Source organism: Arctopsyche grandis, chromosome 7 (assembly GCF_051622035.1).
Source record: "Arctopsyche grandis isolate Sample6627 chromosome 7, ASM5162203v2, whole genome shotgun sequence".
NCBI lineage: Eukaryota > Metazoa > Arthropoda > Insecta > Trichoptera > Hydropsychidae > Arctopsyche > Arctopsyche grandis.
In genome coordinates, this window is record NC_135361.1 from 16,063,330 (window position 1) to 16,090,874 (window position 27,545).

Genomic DNA, 27,545 nt, shown 5'->3' on the forward strand with positions numbered 1-27,545 from the left:
GTTGCTGAGGTTTCTCTTTCACTCTTGTGAATATATATTTTTGTATTCGAATAAAGAAACCAAATTTAACGAGGCGTGAAAGCCAGTTAAATTTTGATGACTGAACATGACGACAACTTTTTGTTCTAAAGTAATATTTTCCACATGTAAACACTATAAAATATGTTCCGAACGAATAACATCGACATCTCTGACTAACATTATTTCATTTGACCCTAATAAAAATAATTTAGCGTGAAATTAGAATTTTATTTATTTTCGAGAGAATTGTCCGGAATGCAAGGGAAACTTTGTCCAAAGGGTCGCCATCGGGCCACAAATCAATCATATAATCGAGCGAAATATGTCAATTTTACAACTTCCCACAAAATAAGAGTGTTCGACAAGATTTTTCGAGTCAGTTGATTCCGAACATACACTAGAATCGGATCTCGGTTTTATATTGGATGCGTTATCCAATTAGCGTTATCGAACGCATTCGCGTCTTGTCGACTCGGTACATAAAAACTTTTTTTGTGAAGTGCATTATAATATTTTTTGTGATCAAGTGTAAATAAAAATTGTGATCTGCTCGTTTTAAATTCAAAATGTCTCAAAGATCAAATGATCAAGAAATAGACAATTTTTTTTTTGACAGTGAAGATGAGGATATGGTGGATAACTTGGATGACTTAATTCTCCAATTGAATAATTCTTCAGACGAAGAAGATACTGATGATGACGAACAACCACAACCACCCAAACGCAGTCGGAATGACGAGAGAAAATGGGAAGATGGCGACTTTACTCCTCAAATACACCCATTCGATAATGCATTATCCGGAATTCAGCCAGGATATCGCATGCAGACAGAACTTGATTTTTTCCAACTGTATTTCAATGCCAATGCAATGAACACAATAGTCAAAGAAACAAATAGATACGCCGCTCAAATCAGTAGAAATCTAAGTGAAAAGTCGAAGCTAAAAAAATGGGTTGATACAAATGTTTCGGAGATGTATGTATTTTTGGGTACAATTATGTTGACTAGTCTAGTTGGAAAAAATTCCATGAAGGACTATTGGTCCACAAATCCAATCATTGCGACTCCGTTCTTCCGTGTTCTGTTTTCACAGGATCGATTTTTTCTTTTATTACGAGCGCTTCATTTCACAGACAACACCGTTCGTAATAACGACAGACTATGGAAAATCCGGCCATTATTGGATCCAATCAAAAGATCGTATAAAGAGATATTTTATCCTTTCCAAAACATATGCATAGACGAAAGTCTGTTGCTTTGGAAAGGACGGTTATCATTTAGAATCTACATTCCCAACAAGCGACATCGCTTTGGAATAAAGCTGTTTGTCTGTTGTGATGTGGAAACAGGGTTTTGGACATCATTGTGTACACCGGCAAACAAACAGAAATAGAAACAGACCCAGATCTTGGAGTATCTGGGTCTGTTGTGAAAACAATGGTAAAAGATTACTTGGGAAATGGACATAGATTGTATATTGACAACTGGTATTCCAGTCCGGCACTTTTTGAATATTTATACGAAAATAAAACCCATGCATGCGGTACCATACGATGCAATAGGAAAGGATTTCCAAAATTTCCCGCAGGAAAACATAAACGTGGGTATGTGGAATTTCTACATTGTAACAATTTATTGGCAATAAAATGGATTGACAAACGGGAGGTTCACATGCTCACAAATATTCATGAAAAGAAAATGGTTGAAACAGATGCAATCAATTACACGACAGGTGAAAATATCAACAAACCTGAAGCCGTAGTGGAGTATAATTTGAATATGGGCACTGTCGATAAATCAGATATGATGATTAGTTTCATGGATACCTCCAGAAAAACATTGAAATGGTACAAAAAGATTTTTTTCCGGTTGATTGATGTGTCCACCCTGAATGCCTACAATTTATATTTAGTAAAGACAGGCGAGAAACCTCAATTCAGCGACTTTCGGCTAAATATAATAAAACAAATAGTAGAAAACTATCATAAGGTGAGACCATCTCCTTCCGGAGGTAGAAAACCTCAAGACAATCCTGTGAGACTTACGGCTAGACATTTTCCACATCCAGTGCCTGAAACAGCTGCCCAAGGATCAAGAACGCAGAGAGCATGTCACGTGTGTAGTCATTCCGTAAGACGCCCAAAAACAAGAAAGGACACACGATGGATGTGTCTTCCATGTGATGTTGCATTATGTGTACATCCTTGTTTTGAAGATTACCACACGAGAAAAAATTATTAATTTTGACGTAAGTTTTATATCAACTTATCTTACATATTTTCAAACTTTTCAATACTAAAGTTATAAAAAATTTGCAGATTCGTTCCCGTTCAAGACTCCGTGATTGAATAGTCACCAAACCCCACCTATGTACATATCTATATTATAACACGGATAATCAGTGGCAGTAGATTCTACTGAGTAGACCAAGAATTATTGGAAAATTTTTTTGTTCCTAAGATATTATAAATAAGCTACATATGTACCTATATTATTTTATTTTTTGTACCTATATAATTTTTTGCTATGATCAACCGTAAGAATTGAGTTATAGTTTGTAAAATATCTTTTTATAAAAATCTGTTTTTCAGATAAAAAAAAAAGTTGAGAATCACTAAATGTTTACCTTTGATTGTAATCTAACTATTACAATAAAATTATGTTTTAGTTTATAAAATATATCATAAATAAATTCTATGTAGATAAGTTTTTCAAGATAAAAATAAAAAAAAAGTTGAAAACCACTGATTTCTTTTTCTGTAATCCAATCAGAAGAAATGTTGTATTTTATGAAATATATATTAAATAAATTCATTATAAGATAAAAATAAAAAGTTGAGAACCACAAAACCGTCTAAAAAAGTTGAAAACCACTGAACTTTTATTTTTTATTATAATCTCATTATAATAAGAATTAAAATTAATTGTAATCTAGTTGGTATAATATATTATAAATAAATCCAGAATAAGTTTTTCGATATGTCAATAAAAAAAGTTGAGGACCACAGAACTTCTTAAAAAAGGTTGAGAACAACTGAATTTTTAAAATTTAATTTAAAGTTGATTATATGTCATACATTAAATATAATTAAAATCTTCTAATTGAAAAAAAAAAACTCACTCCTGAGACGTTTCTCATGTAAAAATTAACTCACTACTCAAAAGGTTAATGAATGCTAACGATGGTTCTTTAAAATCCTCTTGAGATGTTTACATTAAATATTCTCTTTAAAGGTTGTTCCTAAGAGCCTGCAATTAACCTTATCGTGAAAACGGTTCCCTTTCAAAGAAATAAGTATAACCAGTTTACAATTTAAACAAATATACATAAATACGTATAAAATGGTCAAATACTTCAATCAACGTTTACAGTCAATTTTATTTTTTGTATATACATACATATATGTATGTGTACATATCTTATTATACGACGAGATTTTATAGGTATAATATAATATTACATGTGTATACAGACATATAAAGAAAGAACAGTGCTGCGAGGCATTCGCAGATTCAATACGCGCAAAACTGATCTTATCCCACTACGGAAACTGTTGTAAAAATAATATAAGATCGTAAAGGACACGTTTCTATACTGAACAAAAAAGGTTCTGAAACAAATCCAATATCTACAAGTTAGGTATAAAACAAAAGATCTCATATACGCGTACCTTAATAAATATGAAAATTATTATATTTACGCCTTTTTCACGTTCGTATTCATATTTTATAGTATCAAGTATAGACTTTCGGAATATGTATTTAATACATACATATGTATGTATGTATAAACGGAAAATTGTATTTAAAGTTCAAATGAGATTATTCTCGATTCATTCCTTTCAATTTTTATAATTCCTGTTGTAATTTATTTTGACTGAATTTTCAAAATCGTTCCATTTAAAATAACAAACATCAAATATTCTATCTTTATCAAAATTATTTTTCATATCTATGAAAAGGCTGAGCAAACAAACTAAATAAAAGTATTAAAATAATTATTTGTCATTTGATACAATCTGTTGAAAAGTAACTAAACAAATGAACAGAGATTTGAGTTGAGACTCTTTCAACTTATCTTGAGTAACTCTAAATAAATATTGGATCATCTTTCGTTAAGTACGCAAATACTTATTACTTTTAATGAGATTTTAAAGATATATTTTTTAATTTCACTTAAATACTGATAGCTTTTTTGCCAAATTTTATAAAAAATAAAAAGTTACTGATAAAGGCGTGAAAAAAATTATTTCGTACAAATATAGGGAAAATTTAATATTTTTCTTAAATTATGAACTTGCAAAATGATAGAAGCCATTAAATGTCTTCCTGGTCACAATTGCCAATTACGGTGTACAAAAGAAATAAATATCTCGCATAACTAAAACTTGTATATTGAAATTTTATAGTTCAAATCAGGGTTGTGGAGTCGTTAAAAATGTACCGACTGCAAACTCCGACTCCTAACTTCAACAATTTTAGTAAGATCTATATGTTTTTCCAACGAATAAAATTGTTAGTATTAAAAATAATTAAAAACCGACGTGTAAACCAATGTATTGAATTTTTAGTTATCAAAGTATGTATGTATAAATAAGAAGTAAGCTTATTCATAGTGTATTTGTATGAATTTCATACGCATTTTATTAAAAAAATTAACAAAATATGACATCACAGGGGAAACAATCTATTTTGTCCCCAACTCATCAAAATACGTGTAATTCAACGATTTTAAGTATAACTAGATACCTTTATAATTTAAATTCATAATTTTTGTAAAAATATCCCCAACTCTGGTTCAAATGATCAGAGCGAGTAATCAATATTAAAAGCGAAAAATATTGTTTTGTTAGCTTTGACAGCAGTAATTTAAATAATAATGGATTTTACATAAACCAACTCTGCACCCCGAATACACGTCAGATAATTTGATAATAATAATTAGGAAAAATTTGCAACACAATTTTGAGCATAATTTGACGCAAATTACATTGCACGAACGATGAACAAAGGTCGATGTGCGTACATACAATTATTTACAATTTGACGGGTACACATTGTCCACGAATCATTACACGAGGCCTTGATTCGTTGATTGGAAGAAACGTTGATTCTTTCAGACAAATCGAATAAAAAATGACCGCCGTTCTGTAAAATTTTTAACAATTGAAAATTGTGAAGACAACCGCTATTTTTCACCACCCGGAACATTCCCACAGAAGATTGAGAAGGTTAAATAAATTACAAGAGGTATGTACATAGTATGCCCCAGACAGAGCCTATCTGTAATATCATATGTACACACATTGTATGTATGTTAGGGTTACGTCATGTCCACGCTATAAGCAATACGAGTCGTGATGCAAAAGATTCCAGTCCGGACATTGTTCGAGACAGGACCGGACCATAAATTTACCGTTCTTGCCATTGTGTCTGGCACTCGTTATCAATCTCACTTTAAACCATGTAAAAGCGTGTATGAAGAAAACGTCTCTCGAATCGTTCAATTCGAGACCGACAACGACACGTGTTCCAAAACTACTACCGTTCAATACCGACGGCAACATTGAGACGTATCTCCTACGAAATAAAACCGAATACATCAACAGCATCGACCGTTCAATCAAACGAAATATTCTAAATTCTTCGACCAGTACTCGGCGTGCATCCATTGAATGGTGGCATTGGTAATATGAATTGATCAATTGAAAAGATTAGAGATGATGCGCTACTGGGCGGGCACAATTACACTCCACGTCACATTTACTTTAGATAAACAATTTTGTATATATATATATATATATATATATATAATATTAGTTAATACGCATATGCAAATGAGGTACTCACGTTGTGATGGTTAGGCTAATCGCTTAACACTGATGTATGTATAATAACTTATACATAATATGAATTTAAAGTTATTTGGTTTGCGGTCACATGAATAATTCATTCAAGAATCGTGAATGGTATCTCTTTGAAATTGTATTGTACCACAAAAACCGCAACATATTCATAAAACGTTGCGATGTAATTAATCATGTAGTTTTTCTGATTAAAACAATCATCACCTTTTGTTGTACATATGTACATACATAATGGATTAGTCAACATTAATATGAAGATGAATGTGGCTAACTTTTACCCTAAGCCCACAAGCTTATAACATAACAATAGTATGCAAATTTTCCTTCTTTATCTATTGCTAGTTTTATGCCCGTTGAAATTTCAACGGGTGCTTTCCGATTGATACATTATTTAAAATAAAGTTACAATATGAATAGTAATAATTAATCGGAATCGGAACTGAAACATAAATCGGGAATCGGTCATGTCAATTAAATTATGCATGAAAAAATAATAATAAAATTATAAAACCCGAAGTCAAAATCGAAGTCGAAATCGGATTCGGGAATCGGATAATATGAAAAAAGAAATGTTCAAAACCTCGTAAGGAAAACGGTCTATGAGCTTTGTATGTTTAGTTTACAAAACCTAATAACTACAATTATTTTTTATTTTATTTTATTTTATTTTATTTTTTTTTTATTTCATACCAGGAAGGCATTACAGGTAAACCCCAATGCGCCTTCCTGGCCAAATTACAAACAATACAGCATTTTTTTATTATATAAGTCGCTAAATTACGAGACACTGACTTAAACTCGACAATTAACGAGACATCTATGAATTGTACATACATTTTTATTGAATATTTACATTAATCATACTCAAATAGTGGTGACATAGTGGGTAGGAAGGATTTTTAGCCAATTTTAATCGGGAATCGTTTCAACAATGAAATCAGAGAAAATTGGCAAACTCTGATAGGAAACAATCAACCAGGAGTCACAAATCCTGGTCTGACCAGCAGCATTACAGATATACTCAGAAAAAATCTTTTCAATCGAGGTCAGCTCAAGGGATCGAACTCGGCGCCTCTCAGTGTTAAGCAGAAGCTTAACGACCGAGCCACGCTGCTGGTCAACAATTATGTATAAACAAACCCCCGGTCATTGACCTCGCAACTTTGAATATTATAAATTACATATATATTAAATTTAGAACGCTTCCTTTGTCCGTCCCCGTGGAGCATTGGGCTACGTAGTGGAGCAATAGAGCGGTCGGGCCATGTTTGACCCCGCGATCTGGAATTAATTTTATTTTTCAAATAATCATTAGAATTGTCCTATGATAACACTAATCTGAAAGCTATATCAGACTATGATAGTTTAGAGTCGTTTTGGAATCACACAACCAAAAATCATATTACTTCAAATTAATAAGAGAATCCTTCTTATTAAATAGAGTGGCTAAAATTTGGAATAGTATATTCAATGAATTAGTTACTTCTAATAGCTTAAGCCTCTTTATACAGATAAACTTGATGGTCCCCTAAAATAAATGGGTTTTTCTTCTATTTTCCAGTTTGTCGTTTATATTTTCTATTTTTGTACAAACCTCCTTTACGTTTCAATTACGATTATTTTTTATTATTGTATTTTCCTCTATTTTTAGTTCATTATATTTCTGTACTATAAATTTATGTATTAACAAACCCCTTGTTTCCATCGGCTATACCACCTTTCTCAAATATTCTTGGATTAATAAATAAATAAAATTATAATACCTACATGTTTCACACTCGTTTCTCAATTTAAGCGGAAAATTTTCAATTTGTAAAAACGTGTGGAAATCGATAGACGGGTGTAAATTTCATGGACAATTATATAATCCAAAGCCCACTTCCGTTTAATCGATATTTGCCGAGTTACATTTTTATATCCAATTTTCAAGAAAGCATATTATTATATTACTTGCGTTATACAAAATTCCGTAATAAAAGTGTTTCTCGACATGTAAAATAAAGAAAATAAAAGCTGGATTTAATAGTTTAAGTACGAAATAATACAAGTCGGTGACTCAAAAGTTCAACTCGAAAGGGCAATAGGTTTGGGAGATGGGGGAGGAGACACTATCATTTTAAGCATCCCATCTCAATAATTGATTATAATCGAAAACGGCAGCAGGCGGTCATTATTTATTCGCCGGCACCTCTCAACAACACTAATACAAAGAAAAATAACAATTTTCACTCACAAAAGATTCACGCGAAGAGCAAAACTTAACGAATCACTACTACCGCTGCGCCGAAATTCAAAAGACGAAAAAAATTATTTATCCGACTCATTGTATAGTGTACGAAAATAAATTCGAACGGATATCGTTCGGTAAATCTCCTCTACGCGATATTCAAATGAAAATTGATCGAACGCATGCACAATGGGCGGGAGATGGGAGGCGGAGAGCGCCGGGGAAAAAAAGCTTCTATTTCTTTTGCGCGCCTCTCCTTCATTTTATTTCCTTTCAGGAGATCCCTTTTAGCCGTCGGTCCGTGTAATTGACTGACCGGTCATGCTATTTCAGCCCGTATGGCACTTCGGAGACCAATCTTATCTTTCATTTGTGAGCACTGATTCGAATCAGAGACCAAGGATACCGCACGATCCTTTCATTACCTTTATGTTTTTTTTCTCTTTCGCTCCTTTCTCTTTCTAGTCGACAATGGCTAATGAAAAAAAACTCAGTACCGAATAATGACCCTTGTATGTATATTTATATACCTCAAAGGTGAGTCAATATTGTAATTATACGACAAAACTTATATATACATATGTACATACATACATCCAGAATTTAATGCGTTAATAATTTGCACGATAACGCAGTTAGTGATTAGATTGCAAACTACATACATATATATATATATATATATATATATATATATATATATATATATATATATATATATATATATATATATATATATATATATATATATATATGTATGTAAACGAGACGTGTACCCAAAAGGTTACAACCTATGTACATACACACATCACACTTGGAAACACAATATATTATATGAACGATTTCGTCTTATGATTCATGTATAAAACATGCGTATTTGGTTAAGATCTCAATAAAAAATTCTGTTGGAAAAAAGTATTTCCAATTCACACGTTTTCATTCATGCATCCTCCAAAGTTCTCGTTGTCTATCTACCAACCAATTCTTCCTAGCATACAACTTTCTATACGTTCGTCTGTTTTTATATATCACAAGTGTTATAAGGATTGTAAATAGGTTTTTGAGCTCTATAAAAGCGTGCTGTCGTTACGGCTTAGAATTTTTCGGCCATTTTTCTCAATAAACTGTTTAATTTAAATTCATTCAAAGGGGATTTCGGGAAAATGTAACATAGTAAAATAGAAGTGTTAAAATATCACAGAATCGTTGGAAACTCTAGTTTAAGCTGTCTGGGCGTTTTATGTACATACATTCATATGTACATATGTATATACATACTAATTAATGTATTCTTATTTTGACAGTTTTACTCAGTGTTTGTGCCAGACCGTCAACACACAGCTAATCAGAGTGAAGTGGTCGAGGAGACGCGGGGAAGTAGGGGGGGGGGGGTGACGCGTAATGTGATGTTAGGCCGAGTGACGATAGGCATATGCGACGTCAGGCCGAGCGACGGGTAACACATACACCCACACACATTCATTCATCATTTAAAATGGATGAACGGTGCATTATTACGCGCGCTCGCCTATAGATTACCTTACGTTAGTGAAGTCATTGTCAGTAAACCTATCAAACACGTCCTCAAAGGGATAATTTTTGCCGCACCATGGTACATACATATGTACATATGTAGATATAATCAATTTGAATTAAACATTTGAGCTTTATTAAAAATCAAAATCAATTTGTAATATTTGAAACTACATAAATATATTTTTTAAACGTATTAAATGCGTAGGTTTGAGAATACTTCTACAAATAAAGCCATCATGGTTGTATTTATAGAATTTTATATCGAATTCAAACAACACTTCATCGAAGAAAACATATAAAAAATAAATATGTACTTTCGTGCGTAATAACGTCTGTGAAAAGTACATCAATAAGAGAAGAGGCACTTAAAAAAATACATTTTAATTGGTATCACAAATGTAATATTCTAGAAGCTGAAGTCTAGATTATTCTACGCACTTTAAATATAAATAGGTTTTTGAGCTCTTTTTCTTATTACACTGTATATATTAACATTAGAATAATATAATACTATGATTACTAACCAAATTAAATTAAATTGTAAAATAGAAAATGGTCAGTAGATCAGTAGCTATTAAAATAGATATAAGATGTATTGTGAACATAATTTCGTAATAATAAAAAGCATTTAAAAATCAAAAAATATATCACAAGTGTTGTTCCCGTTGATATTATAACGGGTGATTTCGGAAAGGGATTGATACATGCATTAAAATAAAGTTAGACGTTTTAAAATCCTCATTTATAATGAACAATAATGTAATGCTCAAACGCATACAGACTCTTCTTCTCATAACGGGCACCTGATAGGGTGTCAAAAAATGTGTGAAGGTCAGAGTGGAAGACGCACAGTAGTGGTAGGTGTAGTTTATTGTTCTTGATCCGTCGACCCGTCAGCTCCGAATGACGCATGGACCAAAACTACCTAATATTTATGCCCATCGGGTACTCTCCGCACACTAGTCGATGGATCACGACACCTCATTGGCTGTTGTATGAAACCTTTTATGGCGCGAACGCGTGATGAGGTGATCTTTACCTTACAGTACTTACAGATGTACAAAAAAATAGTCTAACCATATGTGTCGCCTTGGGGTAATTCCTGTCATGGCACATATGATGAAAAAATGTATATAAACGTCCAAATATACAAAAATAATTTGTATTTTGGTATAAAAACATTTGACTCAACTGCAATGTGAATATATCTACATATGAGTTGCTATATTTAAAAGTAGCGGAAGTCCAAATTTCAGTTCCAAAAAGCCTTTTTCAGTTTGGCTTAAAATTTTTTAAATATATGTACATATATTATATTATACATATATATGTATATTCGAGATATTTCTCGAAATGAAGAAAAGTGGACTTACGTCACTTACAAATATAACGGCATTGGATGCTTCTAGAATCTCGGCGTATACATATATGTATACCCACATACAGATTGTAATATAAAAAGTAATATTATTATTTTTGGTGGGTGTTGATCTCAAAAGAAAAGTTTTCAGTTAAGGGGTCGAGGTTAATCGAACATAGTAACGCGGTTTTCTACGGTTATTATATAGCCCCAAAGGAATCGCTAACTTTTCCCGCGTCATTTTCCCCTACGAAGAAAATTGCTGATTGAGTCTCATTTGAAGCTCGTATATAAGAATTATATGACCTAATTTACTTCGACGAAATTTTCTCGTAAAATTCGTCGAAAGAATTATATAATAAAATTTAAATCGAAAAAATAAATTGGATATTTTGTTCATACATATGTATATGTAGGTATGTACATGCGTACATGTCTATGTATGTATGTATATCAACCCACATGTTTATGGTGCCGCATAAATTAATTCATCTCGAAAATTCTTAATCAAAGAATATTCATCAGACTCGGATTATATACATCGCGCAATATTGCCACACATGAACATGTACATCATAAATTATGAATTAGTTCAAAACAAGCGTTCGTATTTCAATGCTATCAATTTTGAATACACACACGCAATATTATCATGTAAATATTTTACTCAGCAGAAACGTTTTCCATTATTCAAAATATATGTAGGTACGCACAAAAAAACATGGTAGAAAAAGTTTTAACTGAATAAAATAAATTTTCCAGTGATTGATTTTCGTAAAAAGAAATTTTTACTATAAATTTCAATTAGCGAAGGGAGAACAGCAAAAAACGCTTAGGTAAGCTAAATTGAGATGTCTCTTTTGGACGGGTGTTACGCAAGGAGATAAGGGTTTCGAGCTATGTGCGTTTGATGAGAAGTAAACAAGGCTACAAAGTATCTATAAACCGGCTTCGGTGGCGTTAGCAATTTTAAAATACACAACTATAGATAACAAGATTATACAACGTTGGGTTGATCCGAAAAGGGATGCTTTTTTTTTCAACGAAAAAATCTCTAGAAAAGTCCATGAACACACGGTCTCATTTAAAATGATCAATTTTACCTACATATATATATATATATATATATATATATATATATATATATATATATATATATATATATATATATATATATATATATATATATATATATATATATATATATATATATATATATATATATATATATATATAAACTAGTTTTGTGCCCGTTGATTTCATCGGATGGAAAGGAATTGATACATGGATTAAAATAAAATTATCGGTTGTACCCGATATAATTGAACAATTAAATTTTATATAATAATAATTTTATTTAGCGAGGTTTCGAACTCTTTTTTTTCATATTAAACAATTAAATATATACTAAATTAATTATATTTTAAAGGAATCTGAATAAAATTACGACCACGATTGCGAATCAAACACATGACCAAATATTTGCATTCACTTCTCGACTAAAACCATTTTCACGAATGTGTTCATATGTGAAGAAATATATTTTATTTTTATTTTTTATTTTATTTTACAAAATCAATTAATCAAGCACACTCGTCTAACAGATTGCTCTTTAGCGACGAGTGTGCTAAAAAGATTAAAATGTACAAAAGGAAAAAATATAAGTTAAATAAACAAATATACAAATTACACAAGGAAAAGATAACTAAATAAAACATGAAATCATAATAAAATCATAATTAAAAACACTAACTCAACCTTTCTAAATGGTCGCGACCTCCATAACTTAGGAAGTGGGGCAGTGAATGAAGAGAGACGTGACAAATGTCAATTTGTCACGTCTATATACATACATATATATACATACATATATATACATACATATATATATACGTAAAATATGACCAATGATTTAAATTTCGATTCCGATTTCAATTCTGATTCCGAATTCCGATATCAATTCCGATTTCCGATTCCAATTTTAGTTCCGATTCTCGATTCCGATTTCAGTTCCGATTCCCGATCCCGATTTATATTACATATATCCGATTTTATTTACATTATGTATATTTAAAAGTCGTCAAAAGAAATTTCACTTCATACACGTACTTTTCCATGCGTATTTTTCATTTGAAAGTACAGGATCTGTTTTATGTAAAACGTCCATGATTCTAACCCTCGCGGGATGCTACAAAAATATGGAAAATTCATAATATAATACCAAGGATAGTACACGCTTCCTTTTTAGATTTATAAATATTTTAGGCGTACCCTTTTTCTAGGAAACGTTTTATATGGCATAGCTAACGTCAGAATTAGCGATTTCGTATCTATACGATATATACGATATATATACGATACACTTACATATTGTACATACATATATACCTTCAGATCAATATATAATATACGTATTATAACTTGCACCATACAGAGACGGACATCGACGAAATTTAAATGTATTATATATCATATAGTATGTACGTACATATATTAATACTAATTCGACAATATTAACCCTGGCTGAACTATGAGTAATTAAGCTTCGACACAGTTATAATGTACAAAATCCCTCCCCTCGGGAATTACCACTCGCACAATAAATCCGAATCGAATTTATTATCATGCGAAAGATGTACAGATTCGCACGCGGCCGAATCCACATTGCGAAATAAAATAAAATATGGTCCGAAATAAATTTAAAATCGAACTGTTTGTATGTGTCAGGCGCGAGCGCGAGAGATGATCACGATAGCTTTGATTACAATCCTCAAGGGTCACATAAAAAACGAATCCCACTCTATGGGATCGTTACCGACTTAACACCATTGTAATCGTTACAATTTCAAAATTCCATTTGTCATCGTGACCTGCCTCGAAACAACTTTATCGAATCGATATTTCATACGCGTAAATAAATCACTGAAACGCAAACGTTAAGCCCTGACCACATGGAAGCAACACTTGTGACGAAGTACAATACACATATTATATACATATACATATGTTTCAGTGAAATTATAATTTCACTAGTGAGATTATAATTTCACTAGTGAGATAATAATTTCACTAGTGAGATTATAATTTCACTAGTGAGATTATAATTTCACTGACTCAAGCAGTGAGTACGGATAAATGTATCAATAGAATTACAAAGTCTCTTCTCAATGTCAGTGAATTTGTAATTCGAGTGCTAATGCACCATGCGATAGTGCACGTCGAACTACCAACGCTAACTTAACCTTAAATAAATAAAACCAACCCTAACTTAACCTAGCCTAACCTAACCTTAAATAAATAAGTGTTGGGTGCTACGATATTATGACGTGTTTGCTTCCACATCTAGTCCCACACATGCGGCATTAAAAAGAGCCAAATCGAAACAGATGCTCCTCTCTACCGAGATCACTCGGAAATGCTACACTCTACATAGTGGAAATGGACAAGAGCGGTGTTGCGGGGATGACGAGTGAGCGTGAGTTTGGCATCGGAGAGGGGATGAAAAGGAGCGGGGTTGTGACGTGGGGTGACGCGATTCGTGTCGGTGACGCACACAAAATAATCTTAAAATAATGGCATTTCAATATCATCCAACTGTCAAAAATTATAATTTCACCAATAGGGGTCAGTTGATATGCAATTTCCGTAGCGAAAATATAAGTATACCCAGTGAAAATGTAATTAGATATGATTTCACTGAAACTTCACTGTGACATATACATAAAATGTATGTCAAAAAAAATCAGTCAAAGTAGAATTTTTCCATTATTTAAATATGTACTTCATCCATACTTCCTATAAATATATGTATCTACATATGCAGATAAAGTAGAAACGAAAGTGTGGATCACCAGACACATTAGAAATGTAAACATTTTAGTTGTAAATGTCGAAAAATAAAGATTGTACTCAACCTGACATGCAAGTGAAGATTCACTAACTCTTTTTTATTCCAGGTCTAATTTTTATTGTTTTTGTTGCTTGTAATCTGATTCATCTGAATCAAAATATGTATCTTCATTCATTTTTCATTTTAATATAATAAAGTTTACAAACCAATCAACAATCAAAATATTACGTGTTAATATATATTATTAATTCACACTATCTTATTATTTCGACAAGTTTTTCCAACATTTCTTCAAATATGGGAATCACCGTTATCGATCGCTGTCAACCCTATGTCAATATAAGGATAACATACCACCGAAAAAATTCCAGGAGGGTGAGGTTTGCGAAGGGACGCGATGGTAATAATTTGTCGTACCAACGTTTTTTTTGCAAGCGCTAAACTTAAAAAAAAACACGTGCCGCAAATCAAAGCGTTTCGTTTCGCTCCGATTTAGACTTACTCCCTCGCTTAAATAGTCAAAAATTAATATCCATTCAGAAACAAAAATACAATCCATCCCGATATTATTACCGTTTGACGTTCGTTACATCACATCGGATAAAAATTCACTGAAATAATTCAACCTATACCAAAACTATCAATTGCGCATTTATCAAATCCTCCCCTTTCTTTTATTATCCTCTCAATGTAACCGCACTTACACACATATCGGACTAAACCTTTTGTTTTATTATTTCGCAAACTCTGACGACCCAAAGCCGTCACGAGAGGTAATTTTTTACTATATTACTATTTTACCACTTGTCACTTTTCTTGCAAGTTTACCTCTTAAAGTTAAAGTGTAGCAAAAATAAAACAAGCACACCGAGGCGACAACACTTTTCCCCCGCATATTTTTACACGTCTGCTAAAAGCATCGTTTAACATATTCGCACACAAATTTCGACAGTGTTGTACTCACGTACTCACATGTATGTATAAACAGAAACACTATCAACTAGAAACAAGGTAATGTAATTACTAACACCGCACGTACATATGCATATAAAACTCGTCTAAATTCGAGACCGTGTAAACCGGGCTTTGCGTTCAATAAATTACCTAAGTAAACACAAAATACGCACAGTCAATTCACGGAGTGAAAAATAGTATAGCTAAAAATAAACCACGACCGGTTCAAATAATTTGAACCAATCTCGCGACATTTCCGGCAATTTCTTTCCGAGGCGACCCACGACCTATGAATGTACGTATGTAAATCAATCGATATCTGTAAACATAATTTTCGTCACTCTTTAAAAAAAAAAAAAAAAAACGTGTTTTACGATCGCTTTTTTCGCTTCTCGCGCGTATCGAATATCGCCCGGGTAGGAAAATTTCGATCAATTTTCATTTTCGTGCCGTATTTCAATTTTTCCCTTGCGTGCATCTACTCTGTATCCCGCGAACGTATCGACACGCGCCGTTTCCTTTATTCGATATCCGGTAAGCGAAAAATTAAATTTTATCTAAATCGACGGATCGAACGGACCGTTCGCTGTGGCGACGACGATTAGCAAACGTTCTGGAAACTGAAAACACAGAAATTCGCCCCGGGCAATAATATATAATGTGAGAAAACGAGAGAGGAAGGTACATATAAACGGCAACGAACCGCCAACTATGTGACTCCAATTACGCGAAGCTTAGAATATTTCGCAGAGTTACTTGTGTTCGGCATACAGGCCTCCAAACAAGTTCTCTCGCTCAGCCCCTACCCGACTCATAAATCATATCGTTTACGACTTCCCTCCCCAAACTAAACTACTAGTCTACCCTCCCCATCTAGAGCTTAGAATTCGCCTCGCCCCCTCTCCCCCAGCGTTGGATGGGAGAGAAAGTAAAGCGCGAAAGTTTTCCCTTAAATGGGAACACGGCTCGTTTCTTAGTCGGCACGTACGTATTTATTTATTTCGTTTCATTCTTGTGACGTGTCTGGGTCGAAAACTTTATTGGAAACATCCAAAACGAAACCGAAAAGATGATTATCTATCTATCTGGTCGCTGGCGGGCGCCCTGCTCTATCTACATATTACGAGATTTGAGATACCCTTACATAGAGAGAAAGATCCTCATAACGGATACGCTCTGTATGTACGTAGTTACTATCTTGGACGATCGAATGGAATCACGAAATGTCGATACGAAATCATTCGTCTTCGAATTTGCCTAGATACACATATACACGCTGCATAAAACATAAAGGAAATGTTACAAATGGAAATGTACGTGTAAAGAATGAATTCGGATCGCGATGACATAAAAATGTATAAACATACATACATACATTTTTTTTATTTTTTTATCTTCAATTTATTCCAGGAAGCCTAACAGATAGCCCCAATGCGCCTTCCTGGCCAAAAACATTGTACATTTGATACAAATATTATTAGTATTATACAAAGCACATTAATATAATACATATCAATCAATATCCACAGAGACATCAATGGTCGAATTTGTAAATATGCAGAATTTTAAACAATTCAGTAAATACATATCAATTAACATCCACAAAGACATTTATGGTCAAATTTGTAAAGTTGCAGCATTCTATTGCTGAAAACTCGAGATTTCGCTAGAAAATGGGTAAGGTGGCCAATTTGTTGAAACCGTTTCAATAAAAATCAGATAAATTGGCAAAGTCCGATAGGAAACGATCGACCTGGAGTCACAAATCCAAGGTCTGGCCAGCAGAAACCAGTGGGATTTGAACCCGTGACCACTCTGTTCAAAGCATTATATGCTAACCACTGGTCTATTCTGCTGGTTAAATACATACATACCGTCTAAATCTAAAAGATATAGTCACTGATACATATTTGTAATATATACATACATATGTATGTTCATTAGTAATCGAATACTATTAAACATTATTAACATTATTGATCATCCAATCACGTAAACATACGAAATGTAATGCAATACGTGTTATGTATGTATGTATGTACGAGCCGCCAAACTTCATATATGTAAATATAAAATATAATACATACATATGTACATATGTATGTACTAGGGTCCAAATTTGAATATTCGAATTTTTTCTAACCTACGGCGTATTCGATTCGATTATTTGTACCAGATTGGGATTTCGTTATAATTTTAATAAAATTTTGACCCTTCTGAAACTTTATCTAAATATTTTAAATCGATTAAATATTCGAATATGTGGTTACTTTAATATGTGCATAATAAGTTCTGGCATCCAATTTCTATAACAACATGTTTTCTACGGAAATTTTTTGCCATTATAATAATATCTAAATATTAATGGTTTTTTTTCGATTAACGTCCAATTTATGTCTCATAGAATTTTTATCTTGAATAATTGCATTTTCATATCTCAGAGGCTTTGATAGGTCAAAAGTTTTGACAACTAAAAGTTTCATTCAACACCTAGTGAGTCTATTTGAAGATAGCTATTGACTCTTAAAAACACTTAAACTAAAACCAATACTTCATGTATGAACAAACTAGCATGTGCATGAACGAACCGAAGTGAACACTGACTGCAACATATTTTATTTCAATCGAACATGAATACTGCATTTACAGATCGCTCCAAAGCGTACTAATACAGATACAATACGATAAATACAATCAAAACAAGCATTTATACAATGCAAATTCATTTATAGCATTTATACAATGCAAATTCATTTATACAATTCAAATTCACTTTATTTGTTTTTTTTTTATTATTGTTGTTTTGTGTTTATATCTTTTATGTATTGTCTGGCCACAGTGTCATATTGGGGTGACCTGTAAAGACACTGGTATACTTGTATATTAAAAATAAATAAATAATAAATACAACCATCTTCCACGGCGACATATATGGAGAAATTTTTGCAGCATTTTATTATGAAGATCGAGGCGAGCATCAAGACCCTGAATAACTTGAGATTCGCAAGAGAGATAGTAAAGAAGATTGGCAAACTCTAATAGAAAACGATTGACCTGGAGTCACAAGCCAAGTTCTGGCCAGCAGCTACTAGTGGGAATCGAACCGTGACCACTCTGTATGTATGTACATATATATACACTTATATTAAAATGAATTTGAATACTAACAAGAAAAATAATGTGTAAAATATGTAGTTAATGATCATTGAATCAGTAACTATGTATTCGAATAGCCCTAAGATTCATTGTGAATATAATTCATGAACAATAAAAAGTGTTTAAAAATCATTTGACATACAGAAATTTGAAATTTTGAACAAAGGTAATCCGTAAACGTTTAGTAATACACTGAATGACAGCACTGCATATAGTAGAATATATTAATCACTCTCAAGTCTATTTCTCAAGTATACTCTCAAGTCTCAAGTATATTTCGATGACGGCAATTCTTATCATCCTATCAATTGACGCATAGACCTACCACACCAACAACTGAACGAATGGCGTGTCACGTAGCTTACCTCGTAAAAAAAACCTATAAAATCTATGCTAGGGTACATTGATTTATGAATATCTTAAAAATCAGACTACATACATACATGCAAGGCGACGCGACATGACAAGATAAAGTACCAGCAAACAATCAACAAGACCATATCTTTAAAAACTCGGCGACAATTAATCGCTTCCCGTCTCGTCGCCTCCCTCCGCTGTCCACTCCAACTGAAGCATTTCCCTCCTCATTAAACTCATTAAAAAGAAACTGAATGCATGAGTAACGCTATTTATCGCCGAAACCGCGCGCTTATTACACACACCCCCCCGTCTTGTGTGTATGAATTTGTATGTAACGCGCTTTGCCAGCAAAGTTTTGTATGTTGTGAATTAATGGCGATAATCTACTTCGACCGCTAACTTCTAGCGAAGCCATTGTCAAAAGTATAAACCCCCGAAAGTTTGGTAAACCTTTTAAAAGTTCGCGAACTCTCTCACTCTAACCTCTACCGCCCCGTAATAAAGTGATTTGTCACATTACACGACGAATGCTAACGCACAATCGCTACACCTAAGGGACAGCGATATATTGTTCCGAAAATATATACATACACATACTTATTTATGGTCAGCGTACTCGCACTGGCATAATTGTATCTCCGAGTCGACGAACGGTGCAGGATTTCGTCGGTTTATTAATTACTAGCTGTATTACCCGGCTTCGCTCAGTGTTTATAATATAAACCGCTTAAACATGACTAAGCTAATTTAATTAAAAAAAAAAAAAAATTAAAAAAAAATTTAAAAATTAAAAAAAAAAATAAAAAAAAAATAAAAAAAAAATCAAAAAAAAAAATTAAAAAAAAAATAAAAAAAAAATTAAAAAAAAATAAAAAAAAAATTAAAAAATTTTTTTTTTAAAAATCAAAAAAAAAATCAAATTTTTTTTTTGCCTTCTAGGGCTTCGCCCTCGGCGCCCCCCTGAGCCTTTGCCTTCTAGGGCTTCGCCCCTCCACGCCCCATGAGCAATTGCCGTTTAGGGGTTCGCCCCCCTTAGTTAATGCCTTTTAGGGCTTCGCCCCTCCGCACCCCCATGATTAAATGCCGTCTAGGGCTTCGCCCCCCTTATTTAATGCCTTTTAGGGCTTCGCCCCCCGCGCCCCCAAGATTAATTGCCGTTTAGGGCTTCGCCCCCCTTAGTTAATGCCTTTTAGGGCTTCGCCCCTCCGCGCCCCCATGATTAAATGCCGTCTAAGGCTTCGCCCCCATGATCAGTTGCCTTTTAGGGCTTCGCCCCCCGCGCCCCCAAGATTAATTGCCGTTTAGGGCTTCGCCCCCCTTAGTTAATGCCTTTTAGGGCTTCGCCCCTCCGCGCCCCCATGATTAAATGCCGTCTAAGGCTTCGCCCCCATGATCAGTTGCCTTTTAGGGCTTCGCCCCCCGCGCCCCCAAGATTAATTGCCGTTTAGGGCTTCGCCCCCCTTAGTTAATGCCTTTTAGGGCTTCGCCCCTCCGCGCCCCCATGATTAAATGCCGTCTAAGGCTTCGCCCCCATGATCAGTTGCCTTTTAGGGCTTCGCCCCCCGCGCCCCCAAGATTAATTGCCGTTTAGGGCTTCGCCCCCCTTAGTTAATGCCTTTTAGGGCTTCGCCCCTCCGCGCCCCCATGATTAAATGCCGTCTAAGGCTTCGCCCCCATGATCAGTTGCCTTTTAGGGCTTCGCCCCTCCGCGCCCCCATGATTAATTGCCGTCTAGGGCTTCGCCCCCCTTAGTTAATGCCTATTAGGGCTTGCGCCCCATGAGGCTGGGCCCCCCGGGCCCCCTTCGGGGCCCCACGGGGCTGCGCCCCTTGTGGCGCCCCCTTTTGAGCCCCATGGGGCTGCGCCCCATGAGGCTGGGCCCCCCGGGCCCCCATTCGGGGCCCCACGGGGCTGCGCCCCTTGTGGCGCCCCCTTTTGAGCCCCATGGGGCTGCGCCCCATGTGGCGCCCCCTTTTGAGCCCCATGGGGCTGCGCCCCATGAGGCTGGGCCCCCCCGGGGCCCCACGGGGCTGCGCCCCTTGTGGCGCCCCCTTTTGAGCCCCATGGGGCTGCGCCCCATGAGGCTGGGCCCCCCGGGCCCCCTTCGGGGCCCCACGGGGCTGCGCCCCTTGTGGCGCCCCCTTTTGAGCCCCATGGGGCTGCGCCCCTTGTGGCGCCCCCTTTTGAGCCCCATGGGGCTGCGCCCCATGAGGCTGGGCCCCCCGGGCCCCCTTCGGGGCCCCACGGGGCTGCGCCCCATGAGGCTGGGCCCCCCGGGCCCCCTTCGGGGCCCCACGGGGCTGCGCCCCTTGTGGCGCCCCCTTTTGAGCCCCATGGGGCTGCGCCCCATGAGGCTGGGCCCCCCGGGCCCCCTTCGGGGCCCCACGGGGCTGCGCCCCTTGTGGCGCCCCCTTTTGAGCCCCATGGGGCTGCGCCCCTTGTGGCGCCCCCTTTTGAGCCCCATGGGGCTGCGCCCCATGAGGCTGGGCCCCCCGCGCCCCCTTCGGGGCTTCACGGGGCTGCGCCCCTTGTGGCGCCCCCTTTTGAGCCCCATGGGGCTGCGCCCCATGAGGCTGGGCCCCCCGGGCCCCCTTCGGGGCCCCACTGGGCTGCGCCCCTTGTGGCGCCCCCTTTTGAGCCCCACGGGGCTGCGCCCCTTGTGGCGCCCCTGGCGGGGCCCCATGAAGCTACTCGCCTTGCGCCCCCGCGGGGGTGAATCCATTGAAACGAAAAAAAAAATCGGCGCCCATGGATCGAAAAAAAAAAAAATCGAATCACGTGTTCGATGACGTCACCGATCTACGGACGACGAAGACGACGACGACGACCAAGGATACATACATACATACAAAGTCTCTTTCCAAATTATAGATTAGATATGCTCAGTTGACTGTCAGTGACGGCGTGTTGTTCTTTTTTTTTGTCACGCCTTCCATTAATTACTGTGTCGCTTGGAAATTGAACCGATAGCTAGTCGAATCATTTCACCAATTCATTCGTCAACGCGATGATTCAAACCGATTCGAAGATTACGTCAAGTCTTCGCTGAAACGCACGACGACTCCTTTCAAGGCAAAATTTAAATGGTATATTACAAATAAGCTGATTAAAAATTAATCACAAACAAAGTCGAACTTCGAATAAAATATTCATTGAACAAATTTATCCAGATTCAAGGACGCCTCAATCAAAAAATTCATCATCCTATTAATAATACAAATGAAATCAGTGCGTTGCGCTCCGTTCTACTGGGAATCCGTGTATTGTATACAATTTGTTGTTTTTTTTTTGTATATATACGTGTGTAATATCTTTAATATAAGACATATTGTGATAATTCATAGACTTTTAAGCTATTAAAATATAAAAAAAACCGTTTAAAAATCAATTCTTACTATATTTTTTTAATAGTTTAGTTTCATCTAAGAAAATGAGTATTTCGCAAGACAATCGTTTCCACAAGAATCGCGAATACAGAATATCTGGCACTCGAGTTCTCGTTAGTACAATATTTCGCGTGTGTTGCTTTCGATTGATGGAGTTTTTGAGTACCAGACGTTCCGTGATCGAGATTTTAGTGACGTGCGCGAGATCGCTTTTTGCGGAATAATCACCGAACCGAATTTCACAATGTAAAACATTTTCGTATATGTGTTTTGTACATATATACATATGTTACAGTCGAAATGTATTTTCAGTTGTAATATATTCCAACTGACATTTGGGTCATTCTTATTCGAAAACAATTCAACTAGTATATGTATATATAATTATAACTCCACAAGCGCAAACACACTTTCAACGATGTGCCCCAGTTGTTATATAACAGTTGAGTTTTGACAGCTCTGAAGGTTTTACTAATGCTTCAGAATTCAATAAGTATTACAAATTACGATAGCTCTAAGAATGTTTTCAAAAGAAAAATGTGACTTTCCAACTCAATTTTCTAGTCGAGTAACGTTTTCACGAAAACCTAACCTCTCCATCCTACCTGGTACCAACTTATGCCTATATTTGTACTGTATTTTAAGTTGTAATATATTTTGACCAGTTAGAATGTAATTCGCCACATGAATCAACTTACGTGGGTTAGACGGAATATATTCCAACTAGTCAAAATATATTACAACTGAAAATACACTTCAACTATAACAGCAGTTGCTACCAGGTTAGATGAAATATATTCCAATTAATCAAAATATATTTCAATTGGAAGATACACTTCAACTGTAACATATACCTATGTATATACATAAGTATACAAACTCGATGATGGGGTACACCGAAAAAGTCGAGAAATCGGAGAAATTTCAAGTCGGTAGAAAGGAGTAGACCCAAATGAAATAAATTTTGATCATAACTGTACAGAAACCTATCTATGGTCTAAAAATAGAAACGGTGTAGATTAGTTCCATTTAAAACGTAAAAAAAACAATGCACCCACCTACTACTACTTTACAGATAAGAAGCATCCTTTTTACAGGTAATTGCGAAAGTATACATTCATTGCAAAAAAAAAGGTGTTTCAATCACGACAGGTTGACGCGGGTAAGCGATACCTGTTAATAGATTCCACCCCATGTACCAAAGTTTTTCAAACGACATCGCCTACACAGCACGTGTATACGAAAAAAAAAATCTTCAATAACTCATACCCACTAAAATTAAATTCGAACTAATTCTTTCACGTTTCATGTACTACATAAGTATAAAAATGAATACTTTGAACGTGTCCCGTAATGTTAATTTAATGACATCGGGGACCTTAGGGACGCACTAAATTTGAACGTGATCAAGATCTTCCACTTAAAAAGTGATCATCAAATTATCTCCGCTCGTCGTATACTTTCTAAGGTAGAGATAGGTGTCATTTTTGTTCAAGCATTTTATTTGATCCAAAGAAAGGCATGTCATTACCAACACGTACCTATATACAATATAAAAATTTAAAAATTACATACTTAAAACATCCTCAACGCAAAGTAAATAATGTTATATATTATAATATATATGTATGTAGGTATATATACGTACAACACCCCCTAGATAATAATTACACATTTCATTCACGTCGGTTTGAAGATCTTTAAACGACACCTTTCCGATCCATTAGATTAGAGGGGGAGTGTTTTACAATACGGCCTTTTCGTTCTTGTGATTTAACGCTTTCGGGCCATTGTTCGTGAAACTTAACACATACTAAAATCTAAAATAGCACAATAAAATTGACTTTGTTACGTTTGACTTTTGGCAAAAAAATCAATACGGCCATAAAAATATAAATGCAAATTGAAAACGTATATTGTATTGTATTATTTAACGCCATTTCATAACCCCGACGCAACAATTGCAATAATCAAATGGCAGGTAGAGCGTACGATACCTACCTAGGTACCTGTAGATTTCCAGAGATACGTAATACATAATACAAAGAGACATCTTCACCTAAAAAAATATTTAACGACAGGTAGGACCACTCAAGTGGACACTTGCGATGGCAAAGCTTCAGGTGCTTCGAAATCGAGTGACCGTTAAAAGCTTCGCCTTTCTGGGAAATTTTACTCAATAAAAACAAAGTAGGTATTTGCACGATTTAATTGCTACGGTTACGTGGAAGAGGAGAGAGAGATAGCTTTGAAATGAGTATATTTTTTCACGGCTGAAATTCTATTGACTATTTAGTGCGGCTACCTGAGCTAATTGACACTCTGAGACGTACCTGTCAATTTGCAGGTAGATACCCATACATACATATATACATATATATAAATGGACGTACCTGTTCAATAAAACTCGCAGCATCGATACTATTTTCAAAAATAAGAATACGAACAGACTTCGAATTTATTCAAATAATAAATGAAAGAATAAAAAATTCAAACGTAATTTTTTTTCAGGAAAAACGTGACATCACCATGTATTATGTACATACATAAGTTTAATATTTAATGTGGAAAAGTATCATCATATCTATTTTTTTGTTTGATAAGTTATAATTTAATTAACAATGATTTCGGCTTTAAAAGTTCGCAATTTATAATTAAAAATATATATACGATAGTCAAATTTAACAAGACAAACTTTGTTGCAACATTTGAGCAAATATATAAAAATCATACAGTTCAATAAAAAAATAGTTAACATTAATCGGTTGATTAATTGTGTATCAATAATTAATCGTTCCGCACTCAAAGGGTAGCTAGTGCACACGTCAGTCGCGAATTGAAAAGTGCATCAAACTCACCGGAAAAGTCGGAAAAACAGCGGCGAACTCGGCTTCCCGCGCTCTCACAGGCCGTCGGCAAATATTCCAATCATCGTTTCCGGTATGCGGCGGTTGCAGTTGCAGTTGCAGTCGAAAATGCAGCCGATCGCGGCGCAGTTGTTCGCGAGAGTAAGTCCGCGTGGATACTGACCGCGTGTTCGCTACAAAACAAAAACGCGCGCCACTGCCAAACACGCAAGCGCATCGTCACAATCGCCGACATCTATGCGACAACTTTCACACTAAACCAGAGACGCACACCGAATTCAAAAATCACAACGGAAAATATCAAATTTTCGCATACAACATTTCAATAATTAATTAAACCGGTTCGAATACATTGCGCCATCTTCGTGCGAACATGTAGCAGCACTAAATATCATAATATTATGGGCCAAAATTTATTAAATCTAGACCCTAATTGGCATTTGCTTATACTATTTGGGAGCCTCGATTGTTGAAAAATGCCTTCCGAACTTAAATCACTGTCATACGATATGATATGACATTGAAAAGAATGAATCACTCCACATTGAGACGAGAGGAATAAGAGGCGATTTAATCAAAGTTTATAAATAACCACAGCAATTGTCATTTGATTAACCTCATAACGTTTAATAAAAACACTCATCAAAGAAGTCATACTCTCAGACTTGATTTCCCAAATATAAACGGGCTTTTGAAATTTTTCTTTTTCGGTTTATTTTTTATTTCCTCTAACTTTTATTGTTATTTTATATTTTTACTTTATCTATCTATATAAAATTCTAACTCGAGATTTTGACTGATTCGAACTCAGAATCGATCTCTGATCACGTTTTCATGATCTAGAAACAATGTGTGTGTGTGTGTGTGTGTGTGTGTGTGTGTGTGTGTGTGTGTGTGTGTGTGTGTGTGTGTGTTTGTGTATTTTGGGAATTTTTTGAACACCGTCAGTCCTATCGAACTGAAACTTAGTATCGGTTACTAAAATTCTTATCGATACGACGTAATTTTTTTTCAAATTTTTAAGTTGACCAGAAATGGTACCTCCCCTTATAGAAGTCCTCTTTTTTAGTTTGGGATTCAATTATCTCTCAAATCGCTAACCGAATCAGACATTTGAAATTTTTGAATCAGAAAATGATTTTTTTTTACGTGTAATAGAAATTATAAATTTTATATCCTAATATTTTTACCTCAACCGAAAATAGTACTTTTATTCTAGAGAATCGAGCTTTTCATGTTTTTCTCAGAAACTTTTCAGTTTATTGAACTGAAATTTCATATCTAGAAGTTTAAGCCTTATACCTATGTAGTTAGATATAAAATTTGATGAGCATCCATAAACCGGAAGTGGCAGTTTACTATTGTTCGATTTGTCTCACACTATTTTTTTCGACACCTTATACGTATGTGCTCTTCACGAGAAATATCAAGTATAATTCGTGTATCAATGTGATGAAAATAAATAAATTTAATAAACTCGAAGTAGGATTTTTTCCTCTCAGAAAAGTCAAAAATGTTGTGACCACACGACTTTTTCAACAACCCTGAAAGTATCAAACTGAAAATTTATATTTGTATTCTACATGTAAGGTTTTGGTCGGAATTCGTAAGAGGAAGTAGTAAATACATAGATAAAGTCGTGGGTTAGTCATATCCGAATTTTTTTTATTATAATTGACCCCTTTGGTGCATCGGCTATGCCACATTCCTAAAGTAGTTTTTAATAAATATTATTTTTAAACACATATTGTTCAAATTAACGGATATCGATTACAATAAATGTACACTGGGGTACATCGTGGAATGTGGAAACACCTACAGGTGGAAAAGATGTTCTGTATCATGGGGATTCCGCAAAAAAAGTATAAAAACTCTAAAAAATATATTTCCACTGCCACCAGATTCAAGTGTGTGAAAATTTTTTAATTCAAGCTCAGTTTTACTCGTTTATTTTTGTAGGGAC

At 35.2% G+C, this 27,545-nt stretch overlaps 1 protein-coding gene across 4 annotated transcripts in view; it reads right to left on the reverse strand.

Annotated features, from left to right (window-relative positions):
• The window catches only part of LOC143914593 (connectin-like), a 127,925-nt gene extending 102,183 nt beyond the window's left edge, over positions 1 to 25,742 (reverse strand). For 2 of the 4 annotated variants that reach the window (XM_077434863.1, XM_077434861.1), the window contains exon 1: positions 5,873 to 5,903. The gene's annotated coding sequence lies outside the window, so the exon portion shown is untranslated. Of the gene's footprint in view, positions 1 to 5,872; positions 5,904 to 25,573 lie in introns of those variants that run through there. The other 2 variants (XM_077434864.1, XM_077434862.1) reach the window with 1 other exon arrangement.
• Positions 25,743 to 27,545: the final 1,803 nt, after the last annotated feature.